Below are 17711 nucleotides of genomic sequence, written 5' to 3'. Positions count from 1 at the left end.
CAATTAGTAAGTTTTACACATACTTTTCAATAGTTTTTTTTAAATATGGTGCTTATTCTGCACTGATTTTTTTATAAGAACAATTGCCATAATTTATAATAAAAAAATATTCATATGAAGGGAATTAGAGGAAAACAGAATGGAATATGAGCATCAGGAAAAATATTCCAAATTATTCCAGTAGTATTCAGCTGTAGAAATAGCGCTTTCACTCCTGGGGAATGAAATCTTCCATCCCATGATTCCTTTAATATTAGATTGGACAAGCCCTGGGGAACCCATTACCAGGGGAAAAATCCTGTAATTGACTATGGGAATAGATTGACATGATCTGTGTCTACACTAATCTTTTCCATCTTTAATTGAGATAATTCTGTAGTGATCCTATAGACAAGAGTACTGATATAAGCATATTGTTGGTACAGAAATTAACACACAGATATTCAGGTCTGACATTCCATATCAGCTGGGTATATATTTCTGCCAGAATGCTTTCCTGCAATATTTGGCAAATGAGCCCATTTTGATCTGAAGGTAACATTGCACACTGGAGTTCAGTGGGTTTGATCTGTTACTGAAAGTGACAGATGACATCATCAATAGTTCAAGAAATAATAGAAACAACAATATATTTACACACATAAATGAAGGTGGTATCTTTAATATGAACATTTACAACCAACTCTTTATAACTGCACAAATCACAAAGACTAGTAAACCAGGGGTCAGCATCCTCAAAAACAGGAATGCAGGGATAGGTATAGTCCTAGTCCCACAGGCAGCTAGCTACTCAGCTGAACCTAGTTTCTGAAGTGCTAAGTAAGCATTTTCCTGCTGAGAGAGAGTTAGACTAACTACTGTGCAAACCAGTACAGATTTTTAAACTAGCTCGTTCAGGCAGCAGTAGCAATGCAGTTATGGTAGCATTGGCTGCAAAGAACTTAAGAAGCTGAATAGATCCTTAGGGAGCTGGCCCAGGGCTGCTGCAGACGACTTAAAACCAGCCTTGATGGAAGTGTAAATACATTTGCAGAAGCCTATCTTTAGAGATGCCCTCAAGCCCAGAACCTTAGCCTCGGCCATATAAACCGGAGCATGCTGCCAGTGGGCAAGAGATACTCATAACTTTGTCAAAGGGTCAGCAGATGAGAGTCTTGGTTATGCCAATAATTTGTTATGATACCTTTGAGCCACTTGGTTTCGCCATACTTTGGGTTCTTCTGGCTAAAACACATCCCCACTTCTAGTACAACTGCTTTTAGAGGCTAATTTTGCCCAGAAGGTGCTGTACTGTGTGAATAAAAGTATTGCGTTGCTGTAAAATGCACAGTGGTAGTTGAGTCAAATTTACTTGCTGCGAGTAAAAACAAAGTTGCATAGAAGTTGCTACAGAGCTTTACAGTTCACAAATGCACAGAGGCTTTAAAGACAGAGCCACTTACAAAACTACCTAGAAGATGGCAGAGTGTTCAAGCAATGGTCTTCAGGTAACGCAACTAAGTAGTGCTGGGGCCTCATAATAAATTTACCAGGGGACAAATGCATTTTCTAGCGACCCTTGCTAAATCTTTTAAACAAAATGTCTTTGCAGTCTTTTCCAGCCATCTTGAGAGAAACTCATTCCCTTTACTGCTGCACCAGCTAAAATGAGCATAATCAAAGGCAAAATACAGTCAACAAGACTAAAGGAGTGACAGCACGGAAGACAGATAAGCCCAGAGCATGGCCAAGAAGCTATTAGTTAGGCAAGAAGAACCTTGGTTTAACCTAGAATTTAATAAAAATAAGGCAAGTAGCAGTATTTTTATTTACATTTCAACTCTTTAAATGTCTAACTGAAAAGCAGGCACCAAAGACCCCTTAAAGGCTTCTCCCCCTATTGAACCAACTAAGAAAAACAAGCAGTAAAACAGTTGACATGCATTAAAAAGATATTAGCACATGAAATCACCCATAATATCTTTAAACACTGGAGAATCATGCAGAGAGGACTCCCACTGGCAATACATTTGATTTGCTGGGAGCCTGAAGCAAGACATAGGCCTCTAACAAGCTGTCAACCAGATCCAACAGACATTCAAGTCAAAAGAACAAGGGCTTTTCTTTGATTACAATAGAATTAGCTTAGGCTGTTCCTGAGCCTATAAACTTATTTTCCCACATACAGGAAAATAAAGTAGAGCCAGGTTACTTTTGCTACCAGAGTAGTCAGGGTTTGTATCAGGCAAAACCAGGACAGAGAGCTGAGGCAGAAGTTCAAGAAGGGTAGCTGCAACAGTTTCCATTATCTCCTTTTTCTCACCCGAATGTTGCTCTCACCTTGCATATCCTGACATCTCTCTTGGCAGCAGCCATTGCTACTATCACCAGTTCTAACACTGCCATGAAGTCAACTAGGCAGCCACTCCCTATTTTGCCTATGCCTAAAATTAGGGTTGGGCATAAGCAGAAGAAAAAGTACAGACCAAATTGCTATTTTAGGGAAAGAAGTTAAAGAAAGGGGGAGAGAGGGAAGAAGGAAAAAAGAACAGCAAGGAGAAAATAGATCTAAAACCTTAAAATTTGCCTTTTTGGAGGAATTAAGCAATGAGTCAGGAGTACACTCTTAGGGCCCACTGAAGTCAGTATTTAGACTCCAAATGAGTCTAAAGAGAGCCAGTATTTCACCCTCAGTTTCTTACATGCTTCCATCTCATATAAAATATAAACTTCCCTAGATCAGTATGCAAACAGCTGTCTTTGAAGACAAGCCTATGAATTCGAGGTCAGAACAATACAACACAGCACAGGAAATGGCAGTTCATTGCTTCTTTAAGGTGAATAATTCCCTCACTTCTCCCCTCTCTCCCTTAAGGAGCTGACATACCTAAACCCAGCTCTACAACTACAAGAACTTCAATAGCTACTTGCCTTCCTGTAATGCAAAGCAGCTGCAAGACACCCAGTTAAAACAGAGTTATGTATCACGGTAGCTGTGCAAAACAACTGCAGCACATCAGCAAATTATTAGTCTCCAGAAGAGGGACATGAATTCAGAGATAGCACTCCTTCCTCTTCACTACATCACCATACAATAGGCTGTTCCAGGAGACAGAGTACCTCAAGACACAGGAAACTTTGATAAAAAGAACATAATAACACACACAGTAGCTATCTGAAAAACATAAAAAGAGTAAAGAAACACCATACCTCAAATACTGCCATGCACTTTGCTGAGTTACAGCTTGCTATATGATGATGGTAGAACAGGTTAGCAGTCCTTCGAGACAGTTAACTTCAGCATACTACTAAGGCTTATGATTATCCATCTCTTGAACTAAGGGAGGCAGACAAAAACAAATGACTAAGCATGAGAAGCAGGTGTAGACAATGTCAGGTCCATGTCAAGACAGGGCTAGAAAAGGCTGGCTCTCATTTTCAGTTGTGGCTACCTGGTCACCTGGTGGGAGAGTAATTTTTATTCTTTGCACCTGAGGGCCATATCTAATCCTCCCTCCCCCCAGTCTGAACTGCATAGCTTAGGTCTGGAACCTCATTGTCTCCCTAAGACACATACTACAGTTTTCAGGGTCTTTTTTTCTTTTCCTGCTATTGATCTGAGAGTATTTGTGAATTTATCTTTTCAGGCCCCCCTACAGGAGATTTTCTTGCAATTTAAATATACATTGCTTTTGTTTTTAAAAATTTTTGTGAGATGCATATTTTCTTCTTCAGCCTATTTCTATATTATAATTTCTAACCAATATTTTTAAACAGAGGAGCTTTTTACTTATCTCATGCAAACTGCACATTCCAGCTTGAGCTGAAGACAAAACTTAGCAACTAAAGCAATGCTGTGAGGTCACTGTTCTTACAGAGGACTGTGATGAAGACAGATGAAACACACTCAAAGAAAAATCCAGGAACTGATAGTTATTCTCAGCAGGAGAACTTACAAAGCTGACCAAATGCAGCAGAATAAAACTGGGATTGCATAGTCAGGACTTGTTTTAGGTCCTCAAGCACCAGGCAAATTACACAAATGTTTTTGAGGGCCTCATTAAGTATCAGCCACTTCAGTAAAAGCTGTGAAAGAGAGTTAGGAAACAGATCTTATGGACCAAATCTCCATGTTTTTTATGCTGCTCACAAGAACAGCCTCCCTCCCCATTTGCAGACTGTTATCTGCAGTCTTATTTAGCATGAATCAATCTACAGCTGAGGCCAGTGGGTTCAAAGGATGCTACATAGTACCTCTGCATGATGACTAACCCTCTCCTTTTCTAGGTGAAGCTGCAGAAAACTGAAATGCTGAGACATACATGCTGATTCTGCACTGTTTCATACCGTAGATAAACAGCTACATCTCTGCAAAGAAGCTATAAACATCTACTGGAACAGTATAATTGTTCTACACAAACTCTGGAGAAGCAATTGACTACCCACAGCACCAGGGAATAGGAAACTGGGCTGTTTACGCCTTAGCCAGGCATTTGTTTCTAGGCCCCATCACATGCTACCCTGTAGGAGATCTAGTTTTTGTTACACCACAGAGAGACCTAGCACAAATAGCTCAGAGGTTTCTAACATCGAGGACTGAAAAATGCTCCACTCCAAGGTAGGAGTGCAACCAGCTGGCTGTCCCTCCCCCTGCCCTAAGGCACTAAGTCAGAGCAGCATACAATGTCACTGCAGTGCTGGAGAGCACAATGAACCATGCTCACTCCCAAACAACCACTTTATGCAGGTGTAAGAAACCCCTAAGCCCACAACCCAGGAGCTGCTGCTGCTTAAGGCAGCTGTGCGGTTTCTCCCCCACTGGTGGTCAGGTCTACGTGCCCCAGCTGAGCTCAGAACCACACCAAAGATGGGAGTCTCTGTCTTGTACCGTGCTCTGACTATGCAAGCAGCAACTGCTCCCTTTTCCCAACTTACACTTGAGTCCAGATTCAGTAAAGTTACACATTTTTGAGTGTACCACAATGCTGCTGAGCTGGGAATCATCTTGGATATTTTGAACACTGTTCTCAGGTTTCTTAGAAGTGCAGCCCATGGCACATCTATTCTCTTGTATGTCTAAGAGCATAATTCACTTCTGTATCTTTCAACCAAGATTGAAGAATAAAAGTGTTGTAAATATTTAACTTGATTTCATCTATGTTTACTGGTGTCAAAAGCCTCTGATGTAGAGTGGCACAGTTACCAGGTACCTGTGCATCTTTCTATTGCTCACGTTCAAAGGTATTTTTTAGATAAGCCTGAAAAGCACAGTCTTGTTGCAATGTCATCAAAGCAGCAGATAACTGTAAGGTTGAAACACAGGAGTTTTTCACACTGTTTTCCTGTCCTCCTTGAAACACTGTCTTTCCTGCTTCCTCCAGATGCTGTCATGCATTCCTCCTTACCGTGTATTTTGTCCTACTGGTGAGTCTAATGACTCTGAGAAACTAAGGCAACTTCATGAACAACCTGGAACAACCATTTGTGTTGGAAAGAGCTGGAAGCTAAACAAGAGCTTACCAGCAGGGCCTCCTCAGGTGCAGTAGAAGAGCAGACTGGCTAATCTGAATGCACTTAATAACAAATTACAACACCTGTGCCACACTAATGCTGCCCCCAGGGCAGCAGGTTCTCAAGGGACACTGCTGAGTGCACATATGATATCCACAATATGATACAAAGCAAAAAGTCCTTTCCAATACATTGGTCATTAAAATTTTCAACACTCGGGCATTTTTTTGCATGTAGCACATTTACTAATTCCTAGTGATTCTATACTTATTTAAGTCTTTCAGGCTTAGATTTATCTCTTCCTGCAAAAAGGTTGAGAAATCCCCCTTTGATCAGGTCCAGTGGGCAGCACTCAACAGAAGGAAATCATACTCCTAAAACGGGGGTGTAGGCCACAAAACTGCAGCGCCGCCCTCCAGGCTCTTGTTCCAGCACTTTCACAAGCTTTGCACTGCAGACAGCGTTCACAATTTAAGTGAAACTTGCTGTTAAAATACACCCAAAAGCTGTCCTGAGAAAACTCCTCTCAGGAACTGCAGCACCTACACTGTTTGGCTGGCAGCTCTTCGCATTCAGGCAAATCCAGAAATCTCTCCCCACTCCCTATACCATTTCTCCTTAACTGCGTATATAGAGCTGAATGTCTTAGGGCCAACAGCTCTTGCCTGAACTAGCTGGTATAGCACATCACTTCTCAAATATTTGAAATCTAAAATCTCCTCAAGAAAGCAAAAGAAATGTGTGTTTTCACTACCTGGATACACTGTTGAGACAACTCCATTTGATATAAGATAGGAGACTTCTATTAAAAACAGTTTCTGAATCCCTCACTTTGCTTTGAGGTGAGGAGTTTTTATGCTGCCACTGGAAGTCAGGCACTTGCCCAGAAATCATACCAAAGCCACTATCAGTAGCACATGTTCAGATTTATCAGCAGTAACAACCATCATCAGCCTCAACTGCTTTGCTTTGTGAATCTGGGTATGCACAGGGTATGCACAATGCACCGGAGCCTTTAAGGTGGAGCTTTACATTACTTGGTTTAAGTGCACAGAGCAGGCTGTAAAATGCTCCTAAGAAGCAGAGTAAGCCCAGAATTCACTGCAGCCACAGCCAGCATTTCTGGTTATGTCTGCCTGACACCATTTTGCAGTACAGATATACTGGCAATTTCAGACAAAAAGTCCATGTATTTACTGGACCCAAGTTCTTTTCTACGTTCTAGTAGCTGCCCACTCCTCTATACATGCTCTGGTTTTCCATAAAAAACAGCACTGTCACCAGCAGGATATTCCCCAACTCTTATGTCAGCTTCCCACCTCTTCATCTGTTGCATCTCTGCACGCTACTGAGAGCTTTGATGGCAGTGTACCCTTCTCTTTGCAGGTGTCATTGCCATAGTAAGTTGGTTATGTGTAGCAAGTCACATCTCCACAAATTATCTCCATCTTCGGTGCCTTACACCCAGCTAAGTTTTTTGTTTTCCTATATAATGAATGGGAAGGGGCATAGGCTGAAATCAATAATATAGGAAATACTGATCTGGAGTGCCAGTGTATTACTTATTGCCTGTCATTTGTCACACGCTCCAGAGAGTAATTCAGTAATCTGTCCACACTCTTCTGATGAGTCTTTCATATACTACCACAGCTCAACCCCTCATACTTTTGAACCTCTATGCAAAGATCTGGGACATCTGGAGGCACACAATTATAAATACAGTAGTCCCATCTTCACCTGACCGTAACTCCCTTGAACCACAAGCACTGAGCACAAGATTTGATGATATTCTCACCAGTCGCATACATGTGTTACAGAGCACCTGTGCAGGGCACACTGGTTTGCACAGGTGTTCTCTATCCCAGCTGAACTACATCCTTCCTAACAGACATATTTGTAGGGAATATCTTTTCAATATTTGAAACTGTAGGTGTAATGGATCCTGCCCTTGAATGAGGAGAGTGGAGGAAGCAGATGATCTTTTGTGGTCTTTAATAGTCCTTTTTTTTCAATTACTTTGTGTTTTGAAGTACTTATGTATAACCTAAAATAATCTAAGTAATCGAAAGTTAAAAGTAAACTGTAACTTGCTTTTTAATCACTTTGGGCCAGTAACAAAAAAACCTACATAAATTCATCTATTTTTGTTTCAAGGGCCAACACTCAACACAGTTAAAATGTTAAAGCCAACTATAAGCCATTTGAAAAATGTTATTCTTAAAGGATTATATTCTGTATTTAAATTTATTGAACTTAAAAGATAAGACATCAATAAAAGGTTATTTCCTGTCTATCCTCAAAATCTCACATTGTAGAAAAACTGTTAATTCATCTTTGTTCAAGACATCCCTCTCTCCTTTCAGTTATCCCCAGAACTCCCCAGGAGGGAAATAACACTTCAGTTCTGTCTTTTTAACTTGCCTGATGTACATAATTCTAATGATATTTAAGTGCCTTTGGCTGCATTTCCCTTTCCTTTCTCTCTCTCTTTACTCCCAAACTCTCAACGCAGATGAAGTAACAGTTGGCAGTGTCTTGCTCATTATGATGTTGCCTGTGCTGATCTCTAGTCACGCCAGCGTGGTTGCAGCTGGGCGAATGACTTTCCAGACCTCATATGAATTTCAGTTTTCCTTTGGGAAGCTACTTCTGACTAACTGTCTTCCCCAAAGGAGGATGAGGGGAGAAAGAGCTCCTCCTTGGCGTCACGCCATCCTTCTAGAAGCAAGGGCTGGAGGAAAGCAGAGAAGTGCAGCAGATTGGACAATTCTTTTCCAGCCTAACTTCTCCCCTTGCATGAGCAATGAGGACAGGTCCTGCAACCTTTGAGTCACTGTGAGTGAGGAGACACTGACACCACTCTGCCCAACAAGGACAGGGAGAGGACAAAGACAACAAACCCTGCTAAAGAATCATAGGATTGAAGGGATGCAGAACAGAGACAGATTTGAATTTGGGGACTGAATTTATTATAGGATAGGGATGGGCAGATGTGGAGTATAAAAGTTCCTGCAGAGAGGATCAAAGGAACCTCGGTGTATGTGTGTGATCTTCAGCAATGCTCACCTCTCTCACTCACTAAGGGTAAAGGTCACCACACCAAATCATGTTTTGTAGGCACCAATACACATTTCAGCATTCACAGTCACCAACAGAAGTCTGACTTTCCTTGCTACTCAGCTTTGCTTTCTGTTCCTGTTGGCACACTTAGCTCTTTCTATTTTCTTTCCTCTCTGTATGCAAAGGGACTTGAAGTATGGGAAACAGCAGCAACTGTTTTCCTTCACGGCTTCCCTGATAGTCCACATGAGGAAGGAAAGAGGAGAAATGGGAGTTCTCTCTATCGCTCCCAATGTTGTGCCAGCAGTCACACAGCTGCTACACAGTTTCTGCTTTCTGTCTTTCTAAAGAGGGATTGGCAGCATTCTCTCCACACACACACAGGCAGGAGACTTGACTAACCTCCCCTTTCTCACAAAGTCCCTATGATAGTCTCTTAAAGTGTTGGGCTCCAAATTAGCATTTGAACCACTACTGATTTTTAAACTGTTTAAAGTGCCATGCAAAACACCCTTAAAAATGCCTAAAACTAATTTTAGTCCACACTGTCTCTCTTTCCTTTTGGCTCTGATGGCCACATGTCACCTTCTGCACTGATGCCTGGCACAGTGCTGAGAGCTTCTCCTGTCACCAAGATGAAGCACAGCTCTCTTTCCATGGCTGGAATCCAAGCAAACTACATTTACGAATGCTAGAACTATTGAGCTTTTTGCTTCACAGAGAATGGGTGCAAGAAGTCCACATTTTCAGCAGTTATTCAGCAGTAATTCAGGATTTTCTCAAACAGAACAATATAATCAATACAGAAAAGCCTTCAGAAACAGTTATATTCCCATGATGAGCCCCTATCACCAGTCACAGTGTATACTCCATCTGCTGCTCTCACTAACCCCCTTTTTTTTTGAACCTGGATTCATCAAGAAACAGTTAACATTTTACTAAAAGCATACAGTGTGCTTTGTGTTAAAGCAAAGATAAAAATGCACTGTTCCATTGCTTTCAAACAATTCTTATAAAGAATGCTACCTCCTAACAGAAAAGGTCATTCTGACCATGTGAAGACAAATATACTCCTTTAATGGGTCACGGTATCGCCTTCTAAAAATTCATGAGGATTATGCTACTTCACGTGATTACGTTAGACCAATAAAATCATTTGTAAGGAACATCCACCTCTCTCAGAAGTTTAACTGGGACAAGACCCTGCAGGGTATTCACTATATTACCTTTTTGGCCATTGTGAATTTACTGACTATTTGGTTTAGTATAGGTCATTGTGGAGACGTAGGAGGTTTTTCTCTTTTTCCATATTAGAAGAAAGAAATCTGACACCAGCTATACAGTTGCTACTGCTGAAGGCAGAAAAATCATGTAATCAATCCCTTATTATGGAGTGACGTTGAAATGGCCACAAATGCTCAGCCAAATACTGTCAGAATAACATTGTGGGCTAAAGGAGGGAGTATTCCTCAGCCCACAAAAACAGGTTCTAAAGGTTGTATCTATTTCCCTTGATTTAATATGAGAACTGTAAGTATACCTACACCACCACCAGCACGGTATGATCCTCTCTTCCAGTGGTGAGAAAATGCAGCTCTTTAGTTTCATGAATTTTGTCATGTTGCATGTTCATAGGTCAATGCTGAATAAGTAAGCAAGCCCTGCATTATGGAAAATGCTGTCAAGAGGAGGCTTTGCTTTGTTTTTGTTTTTTTTTTGTTTTTTGTTTTTTGGTTTTTTTTTTAAAGAAACATAGTACTCTTAACAGGCAGCAACTGTATGCACATCCTTGGCTATCACTGCATCAGTCATACCGAAATCTCCACAGCTCTTTTCTTAAGATAGAAGCATTTTCTCCATTCCTGTCACACAAATGAGTCCCTTGTAACAACAGATGTCAAGATGTTGCCTTGGGACAGGCTACACAAACACCTGTGGTAAATACATGAGCAATTTCAATGTCCAGAAACACAACTAGGCTCAGGCACAACTCATTTATTGTTCCAGTAGTCCCCTGAATATAAATAGAAATGTCTAACTTTCTTCTGCTTTAGCCTTCTCTGCACCTTCTACTTAGAAGTAATACAGGCCAACTTAACTCCTTCCAAGCAATCCTAAAGTCTCCAGCACTCCACTTGGCTTTAAAAACCATTGCACAGCCTCCTCAAGGCAGCATGCTGCTAGTTCCATATTGTTTGAAGCCACACTGATCTCATTTTCTGTGATAGCTACCCATTCACAAGTAGAACGGTTTTTGGCCTAAGAGATCATTTAAGCACCTACAGATCTTAATAGTAGAAAGAGAAGGAGGCTGGGTCTTTGTTGACCCTACAGATCTACCCGAAATGTACTTTTACCTCCTTGAGATAAAAAAAAAAAAAAAAAAAAAAAAACAGAGAGAGAGAGAGAGAGGGAGAGAGGGAGAGAGAGAGAGAGAAAGTACTCTGAAATTGTACAAACCCAGTAGTGTACTTCTTCAAGCATAGTCTTATTACTTTTCTCAAAAATCTAGTTATTATTTCAGGAACTGGCTAAATTCCATCACATTCTACTCCAGTACCCCTCTATTTTAATTTGAAGAGTTGTTTCTCCTTCATTTCCAATCTCCATTTATTAAGCAGCTGCAGTGGAACAAGTTAGAAATGGATGCCATTCAGTAAAGATGGGGAGTAAAGTGAGTTTAGTGAGATAATCTTAAGATCCTATGGAATGAACACCAGTGTACAAGTGGCATACAAAAAGATATTTTTAACAACTTTTGTTTTGTATTTAGGGAGAAGGATTTTTTGTTCTCCTTTATTTCATTTTCAGAGCAGCATTATAATAACCTTCCCCTGCTGCTAATGCTCCTGGAACTGCAACACCACACAAGCCCAGCAGGACAAACTGCCTGTGAAAACTGATTTTTTCTCTCATCTCTGACAATCTAAATGGACAGATTAAGTGATGATCTACTGACCTTCTCTTTCCCTTGTCTCCATGCATACACTTTGCTCTTGCTAGCTTGCTGACCAGTCTTCAAATATATTGCTTGAATGACTGCATTCTGTTAGGGAAATGACATCTCTCACTTCAGAATGTTATTAATACCAGTCGTTGAAAGCATTTAACCAATGACAATCTAACATTAGCCCACAACGGGATTTAAAGACATTATGGTTCATTAATTTATGGTTTAATGCTGGCTTCTTCCAATCTGTTGTCCTTTCTCATTACTAATGGCAAAAAAACAAGCTTTGAAGTCCACAGTATCCTGTGAAAATGCTTCATGAGAGGTTCATTTATTTATTTTACCAGTATTATTTACATATGCAAATCTTATCCCTGTTTTACAAGTCAGTTATCAAAGAATAACTGCTAGACGTCTGACAGGTACTTTTTTTGCTTCAAGATGCCTCCTCTTATTTTTCTCCCTGTGCAGGCAATTAACATGTTGTACTTTTCTCTCCCATAAAATCACAGTAAAGTATAAGAAACATAACACAGATTTCAATCAAACTCAACTAAATAAATGCAATATTATCAGTTAAAGCATTTGAGGAAGTAGCTTCCTGAGAAGGAGGATAGTTGGCAGCTAGCACTGATTTAAGAAACATAGACAGAATCATATTCAGTTCTTTCAAAATCCTGGTTCTTTCCAAAATTAGATCAATGTAATTGTGTTTTCATTGTCCAAAGAAAACAGAAGGAAAAAAATATGCCAAATGTCCTGTCTGAAAATTGGAATAAAATATTTCAGGTCTTCATTTTGTGTCCTGAACTTTTCAATGTGCCTCCTGGCAAGCAGGAAAGCAGCTTTGCTGAAGAGGACCTGGGAATCTTGGTAGACCACGTGCTGAACAGTGTGCCCAGGCAAGTAAAGAAGGCCAACAGCATCTGGGGCTCTGTTAACAGAAGCATAGCCAGAAGACTGAGGGAAGTGATTATTCTCCTCCACTGAGCACCTGTTAGACCAACTGCATCCAGTTTGGTTTCCCCAGTACAAGAAAGATGAACAAGTCCAGTGAAGGGCCACCATGATAGTTGGGTGCTGAAGCACTTGCCCTGTGAGGAGAGGCTGAGGAACCAGGACTTGTTCAGCTGGAGAAGAAGCAACTTCAGGGAGACCTAACAGCAGCCTGCCCATACCCACAGAGGTTATTGACAAGGCATCCAGGCTCTTCTCAGTGGTGCATGCTGGGAGGACAAAAAGCAATGGGCACAAGCTGAAACAAGAGAGGTTCAAACTGCATATAAAGAAAAATATTTTCCCCATAAGGACAGCCAAGCATTGGATCAAGTTGCCCAGAGAAGTTGTGCAGTCTCCATCCTTGGAGGTTTTCAAGACCCAACTGGGTACAGCCCTGAGCAACCTGGTCTGATCCCACAGCAGACCCTGCTTTGAGCAGGAGATTGGACTAGAAACCTCCTAAGGTCCCTTTCAACCTGAATTATCCTTTGAGCATATAAACATGATTGACTTGTATTTCCAAATCTGATTACATACATGGCACTGAGAAAACTCTGGGGGAGCAGAACTTGGCACTAAGAATAAAGCAATTTCTCTAAGAGATCAGTAAGGTATTATGGTGTTCCAAGATCAGAAAAAAGCTGGATCTATCCTTGTCTATAAAGTGTCCTTTTTTCTCTTAATTTCTTTGTGTGTAACTGCTGTATTACAGCTCTTGTAGGGGATCAAAACTCTCTACTTTTTCCAATTTTCCAGTGTGTGAATTCTGGAGTTAATATTCTTATGTTAAAAATGGTAACAAAGAATGCCAGAGATGATTGTATGGCCTGACTTAATTCCATGCCAGCTAAGATAGTATCATGTTAATTAAGCTTTAGTAATGACAGCCGTAGGCTCAGAGACAGAATATGACCCCTGAATTAAGATGCTTACTTGAAACTTAGCCAAGATTCTTTCCCCATTTCTTTATGTATCTGGAACCTGTTAACAAAGCATAAAGTAAAAAATTAAGTTTCTTGTAAATACATTTTAAGTATATTTTGTATTTTAAAAAGGCACTAAATTATGATGATGTGAATCACTCCTGCCAAAATTAATAAAGATAACATTTTGATTGGAGGAATGAGTTTTTTCAGCAAGATATAGATGTGAAAAAATGGTAATGTGGAACATTAATGTAACTATATACCACTTATAAAGGGCCAACTCTGCTCAAACCTGACTTAAGTTGCTCTGCAAGAGATCAATAAAATGCACTGCTTAATGGAAATGTTTTTTCCTAATAGAGGGAAGCAGAAGTAGTTTGTGGGAAACTTGGGGCAATATCTTAGGAATGAGGTTACCTTAGCAAGGATGAACTCTAATACAAGTTCCATTGCCTTTATTACTGGTTTTCTTCTTTATTATCTTCTGTTCTTATTTAAATACACAAGGGTAATAAATAATTTATAGCATTGCAAGTTTACTCTTCCAGAAAATGCAAATCATAACTGTGGCTATATCAATGATAAAACAGGTAAGCAGATACGCTAAAAAGAGATATACAGTAAATGCTTACAGAGCTTCAAATTACCAGCCAGCCATCCTTTCAAAACCATTTTGCACTGCTCATCACAGACCACTCTAACCCTTCAAGAGCAGCAGAGACCCTTTCTTATTCATCACTGTAGGTGCTGCGACCAAGCCAATCTCCTCCGAAGTCTATGAAAGGTGAGACTGTAAAAAAGAGTTTCTTTCCAGTTAAGGCCTGCCTGCACAAAGAAGCCTGAGAAGGAGAGACTGCAACTGAGGTACTAAGTAAGAGGCAATCTTCCCTTCCCCCTTAACAGCTGTACAGCATATGGGTTTGTTTCTTTGTGGCTGACTCCAAAGGCTAGTTTCTAGGAGAAAGAGATGGCCATGGAAGAACAGTAACAACAGGAGCAACGCAATGCTCTGCGTTTGCTAGAGTATGCAAGATGCCCAAAGGCAGACAGGCGTGAAAAGCCTTGTCATGAAGAAGCAGAACTAGGTCTGCAGTGATCCATCATCACCAGGTTTCCCAGCTGGTTGATAAGACAACCATTATGCAGTGTTGTCTACAGTAACAGTACTGTGCATTATCATATAGTGTAACTTTGATACAGTGTTGTCCCTTTTATCCATCTAGGAGTCATTTGAATTGACCCTTTCCGGTCCCTCCTGGGCTTCTTACACTTACAACATTCTGAAGCATTCAGTACAAGCCAGGGTCCAAACCCATTTTTCCAGTGCTCTTCCATGAGTCTGGTATTAAACTGCTTTCTTTATGCACTAAAGAGAGGCAGAAATTTCTTGATAGTCTGACTTGGCCCCATAAACTAGAACAGAATAAGGATTAAGACCTGGAACCTCCCTTCTCCCCTTTTCTCCCTTTTAGTATCCTAGGACGGAAGTTCATTTTCATCTGAAAACGCACTTCAGTTATCATGATGCAAGTCATGATGAGCGACTAGCATTTCCAATCAGTGGGCCCTTTCAGTGGGTAGAATTGTATTTTGCTTTTCCTGCTTCTACAAGTATTTTTTTTCTATTTCCCAGCTTTCTTACACCAAATTCCTTCAGATTCCAAAAATTTCTGGATGTCTCACACAGCCAAATTCTGTCACAACATTTCCTGATCTGCTATGAGAACTTTATTAATATAGAACCTAAGTATTCATGTCATACCAGACACTAGAAATCCAATGTGTTCTGGGAATGGAGATTGTGGGGTTTTGTTCTATTTTATTTAAAAGAGAGAAATGCTTTTTTTAACTTGAAAATAATTACTGATTAAACGGTACATAGGAAAATGCTTGAATAAATTGGTGATAATTTTTAGTCGGATGTAGGCTAGAGAAATATGGAAAATTCACGCTTAATTGAGGTTTTTGCTGCAAATATAATGGAAAGCTTGTTACACGTCCAATGTCAAAAAGGTTCATCACTGAAAAACTGTTGGCACTTGCAACATTAACAGGATTTGTTCAAAAAATATTCTACAAATTCCTCCCTGTAAATCAGCAGCAAGAAGACTAGTCAATTCAGAATAGTGGAAATAAGAAATGAAATCTTACTTACTTTATCTTACTGACTCAGATCTGATCAGTTTGGTACCAATAACTACCATTCTGCTTTTGTGCACATAAAACCTCAACAAAGAAGAAACAAAAACTTTTTTAGTCAATCTCCTTTTTAAAAATGTCAAAGAATTAATATCTTGTATTTCCATAGTACCTTCTATCCAAGAAATACTTGGCGCCAGGAGAGACAAATTTATTTAAATCTCATATTTTCTCTGTGGCTTAGATATTATGCAAGGAGGAAAACTAAAGAAAGACCAGGGGCTTACTGAAGCTTATGACAGACATCTACAGCAGAGTAAGGAAGAGCTCTCAGATATTCTGATTCCCCATCCTGTGCTTTTCCTACAAGGTCATCCTAACTGAAGTACAGTTCCATCTGTGCACAATCTGGAAAACATTCAACCCAGAAATGCTCTACAGAAAGAAGAAGAAATAATAAAATGGACATTAGGATGTTCCAGTAGAAAAAAAAGCAGATCTAGCCACCTGCCTCCATGTTCCCAACTGCTGTATGAGCAGCAAGCTCTACAGCCTGTCTGCTGGCTTCCTGCAATGAGAAGTCCACATATTATCCCTACTCTCAAATGCACAGTGAATTACTGAACACACATTCCCTAACATCCCATGCTTTACTTCAATGAATGATTAAATGAGAAAAATGGAGTCACTCATTTATGATATTATTTATAAGTGACACTGGAGACACAGCACTCAGAAGAAAAATTCAGAGAAGAAAGTAAACAGTGAATAAAGAAAGTATGAAGAAGACATAGGAATTCAGTTTCTTTTCATCTGGGAGTTTTATACAAGCAGCATTGACTTATGTGCTCCTAGGTCAATTATTTGTTAACAAATACAAGTGCAAGTGGGTTTGTGCAAAATTCTATCTACATGCAAGATGCAACAGAGTTAAAGGTAATAATTATTTTCCAATCTTAGGATTATGCTAACAGTGACTTCCTACCCACACAGTAGGGGTCCTTAGTCCTTAGTCAGTAGGGGTTTCTTAGTCCTCTCTTTGATGGAACATTATGCTTGAAATATCCAATACCACTTTTAGGACTAATATACTGCTGCTGCCATTTTTACAAGAGGAAATGTCTATAACCTGCCACTTAGGACAACTGGATACCACAGCAGAATCCAGGAGTGCAAGGTCAGGTGCAGAAGAAAATCTTGAAGCAGCTGCCATAAAAAGCACACAAAAGAATGCACATTTTAAAAGCAATGCCTACTAATTTCCCATCTGGGGGAAAAAAAATGTTGTGATCATAAAGTCAATAGCAAAATGGGAAAAAACATAATGTGCCAAGGAAGAAGGCTTCCTGAACATTTCTGTCTGTAAATATTGATTAGTGAATCTTTACATACTACATATGAAAAAATAGTCATAGAGAGGTTCAATAACTTACCTATGCTTCCATAGAGGCTCATCTTCAAAGTGGGTCCACCTGTCTCTAAGTCCCCAGGTGTATCAGCTGGGAAGCATCTCATCTTTTGCATCCTGCTAATCATCTAAATATAATTAATGCTGAAAAACTTTATCACAATCTCAGTTTGTATTTGTTAAGGAAACTACAACAACAGTAAGGAAAATTGAGCATCTTCAAGCTAATCCAAGTGTTCTGGGTATGCAGGCCATTAGTTGACTGAAGGCAGTGACAGTTTTTTAATATATATGACTGATATTCCACACAGGCTTTCTGGAATCTTTGACATAGCCCATGCATCAAATCGAGTTAGTTCTTGTCCTAATTCCTGAAAGAAGCCAATACAACATCTTTGGCAGACATGCAAACTATATGAGACCATGATCAGGGCTGGAAGCAGGGGTGAGTTTCTTCTCTGCTAGTGAATGGTTTCTGTACAGCTTTGAATTTGTTCATTCATTCATTTATTGTATTGACTTCTGACAAGCTAGGAATACACAGGTAAGTGTCAGAGACACAGAAAATGTTAATTCATACAGGTGGATATTGTTCTTATTTATGTTATGTACTTGATAGAAAAAGGCAATGAAAATTAAAAAATTTAGAATGAGTATACATAAAAAAAATGTTCACACTTCTCCCACTGCTGTCATACCATATTACATGATATGGTAATAATACAAATAATAATACTAA

General features: G+C 39.8%; 1 long non-coding RNA gene across 1 annotated transcript; it reads right to left on the bottom strand.

The window, feature by feature from the left end:
* Positions 1 to 11867: 11867 nt before the first annotated feature.
* On the bottom strand, positions 11868 to 16869 carry LOC135328655 (uncharacterized). Its single transcript, XR_010389617.1, has 3 exons — positions 15581 to 16869; positions 13433 to 13480; positions 11868 to 12726 (listed from the first exon to the last, which is right to left on the bottom strand). It is a non-coding gene; the product is annotated as an uncharacterized LOC135328655 (long non-coding RNA).
* Between the last annotated feature and the right edge of the window lie 842 nt (positions 16870 to 17711).

The sequence above is a fragment of the Dromaius novaehollandiae genome, chromosome 5 (genome assembly GCF_036370855.1).
Source record: "Dromaius novaehollandiae isolate bDroNov1 chromosome 5, bDroNov1.hap1, whole genome shotgun sequence".
Taxonomy (NCBI): domain Eukaryota; kingdom Metazoa; phylum Chordata; class Aves; order Casuariiformes; family Dromaiidae; genus Dromaius; species Dromaius novaehollandiae.
Note: the sequence above shows the minus strand (reverse complement) of the source record. Positions and strands in the feature narration are given on the sequence as shown.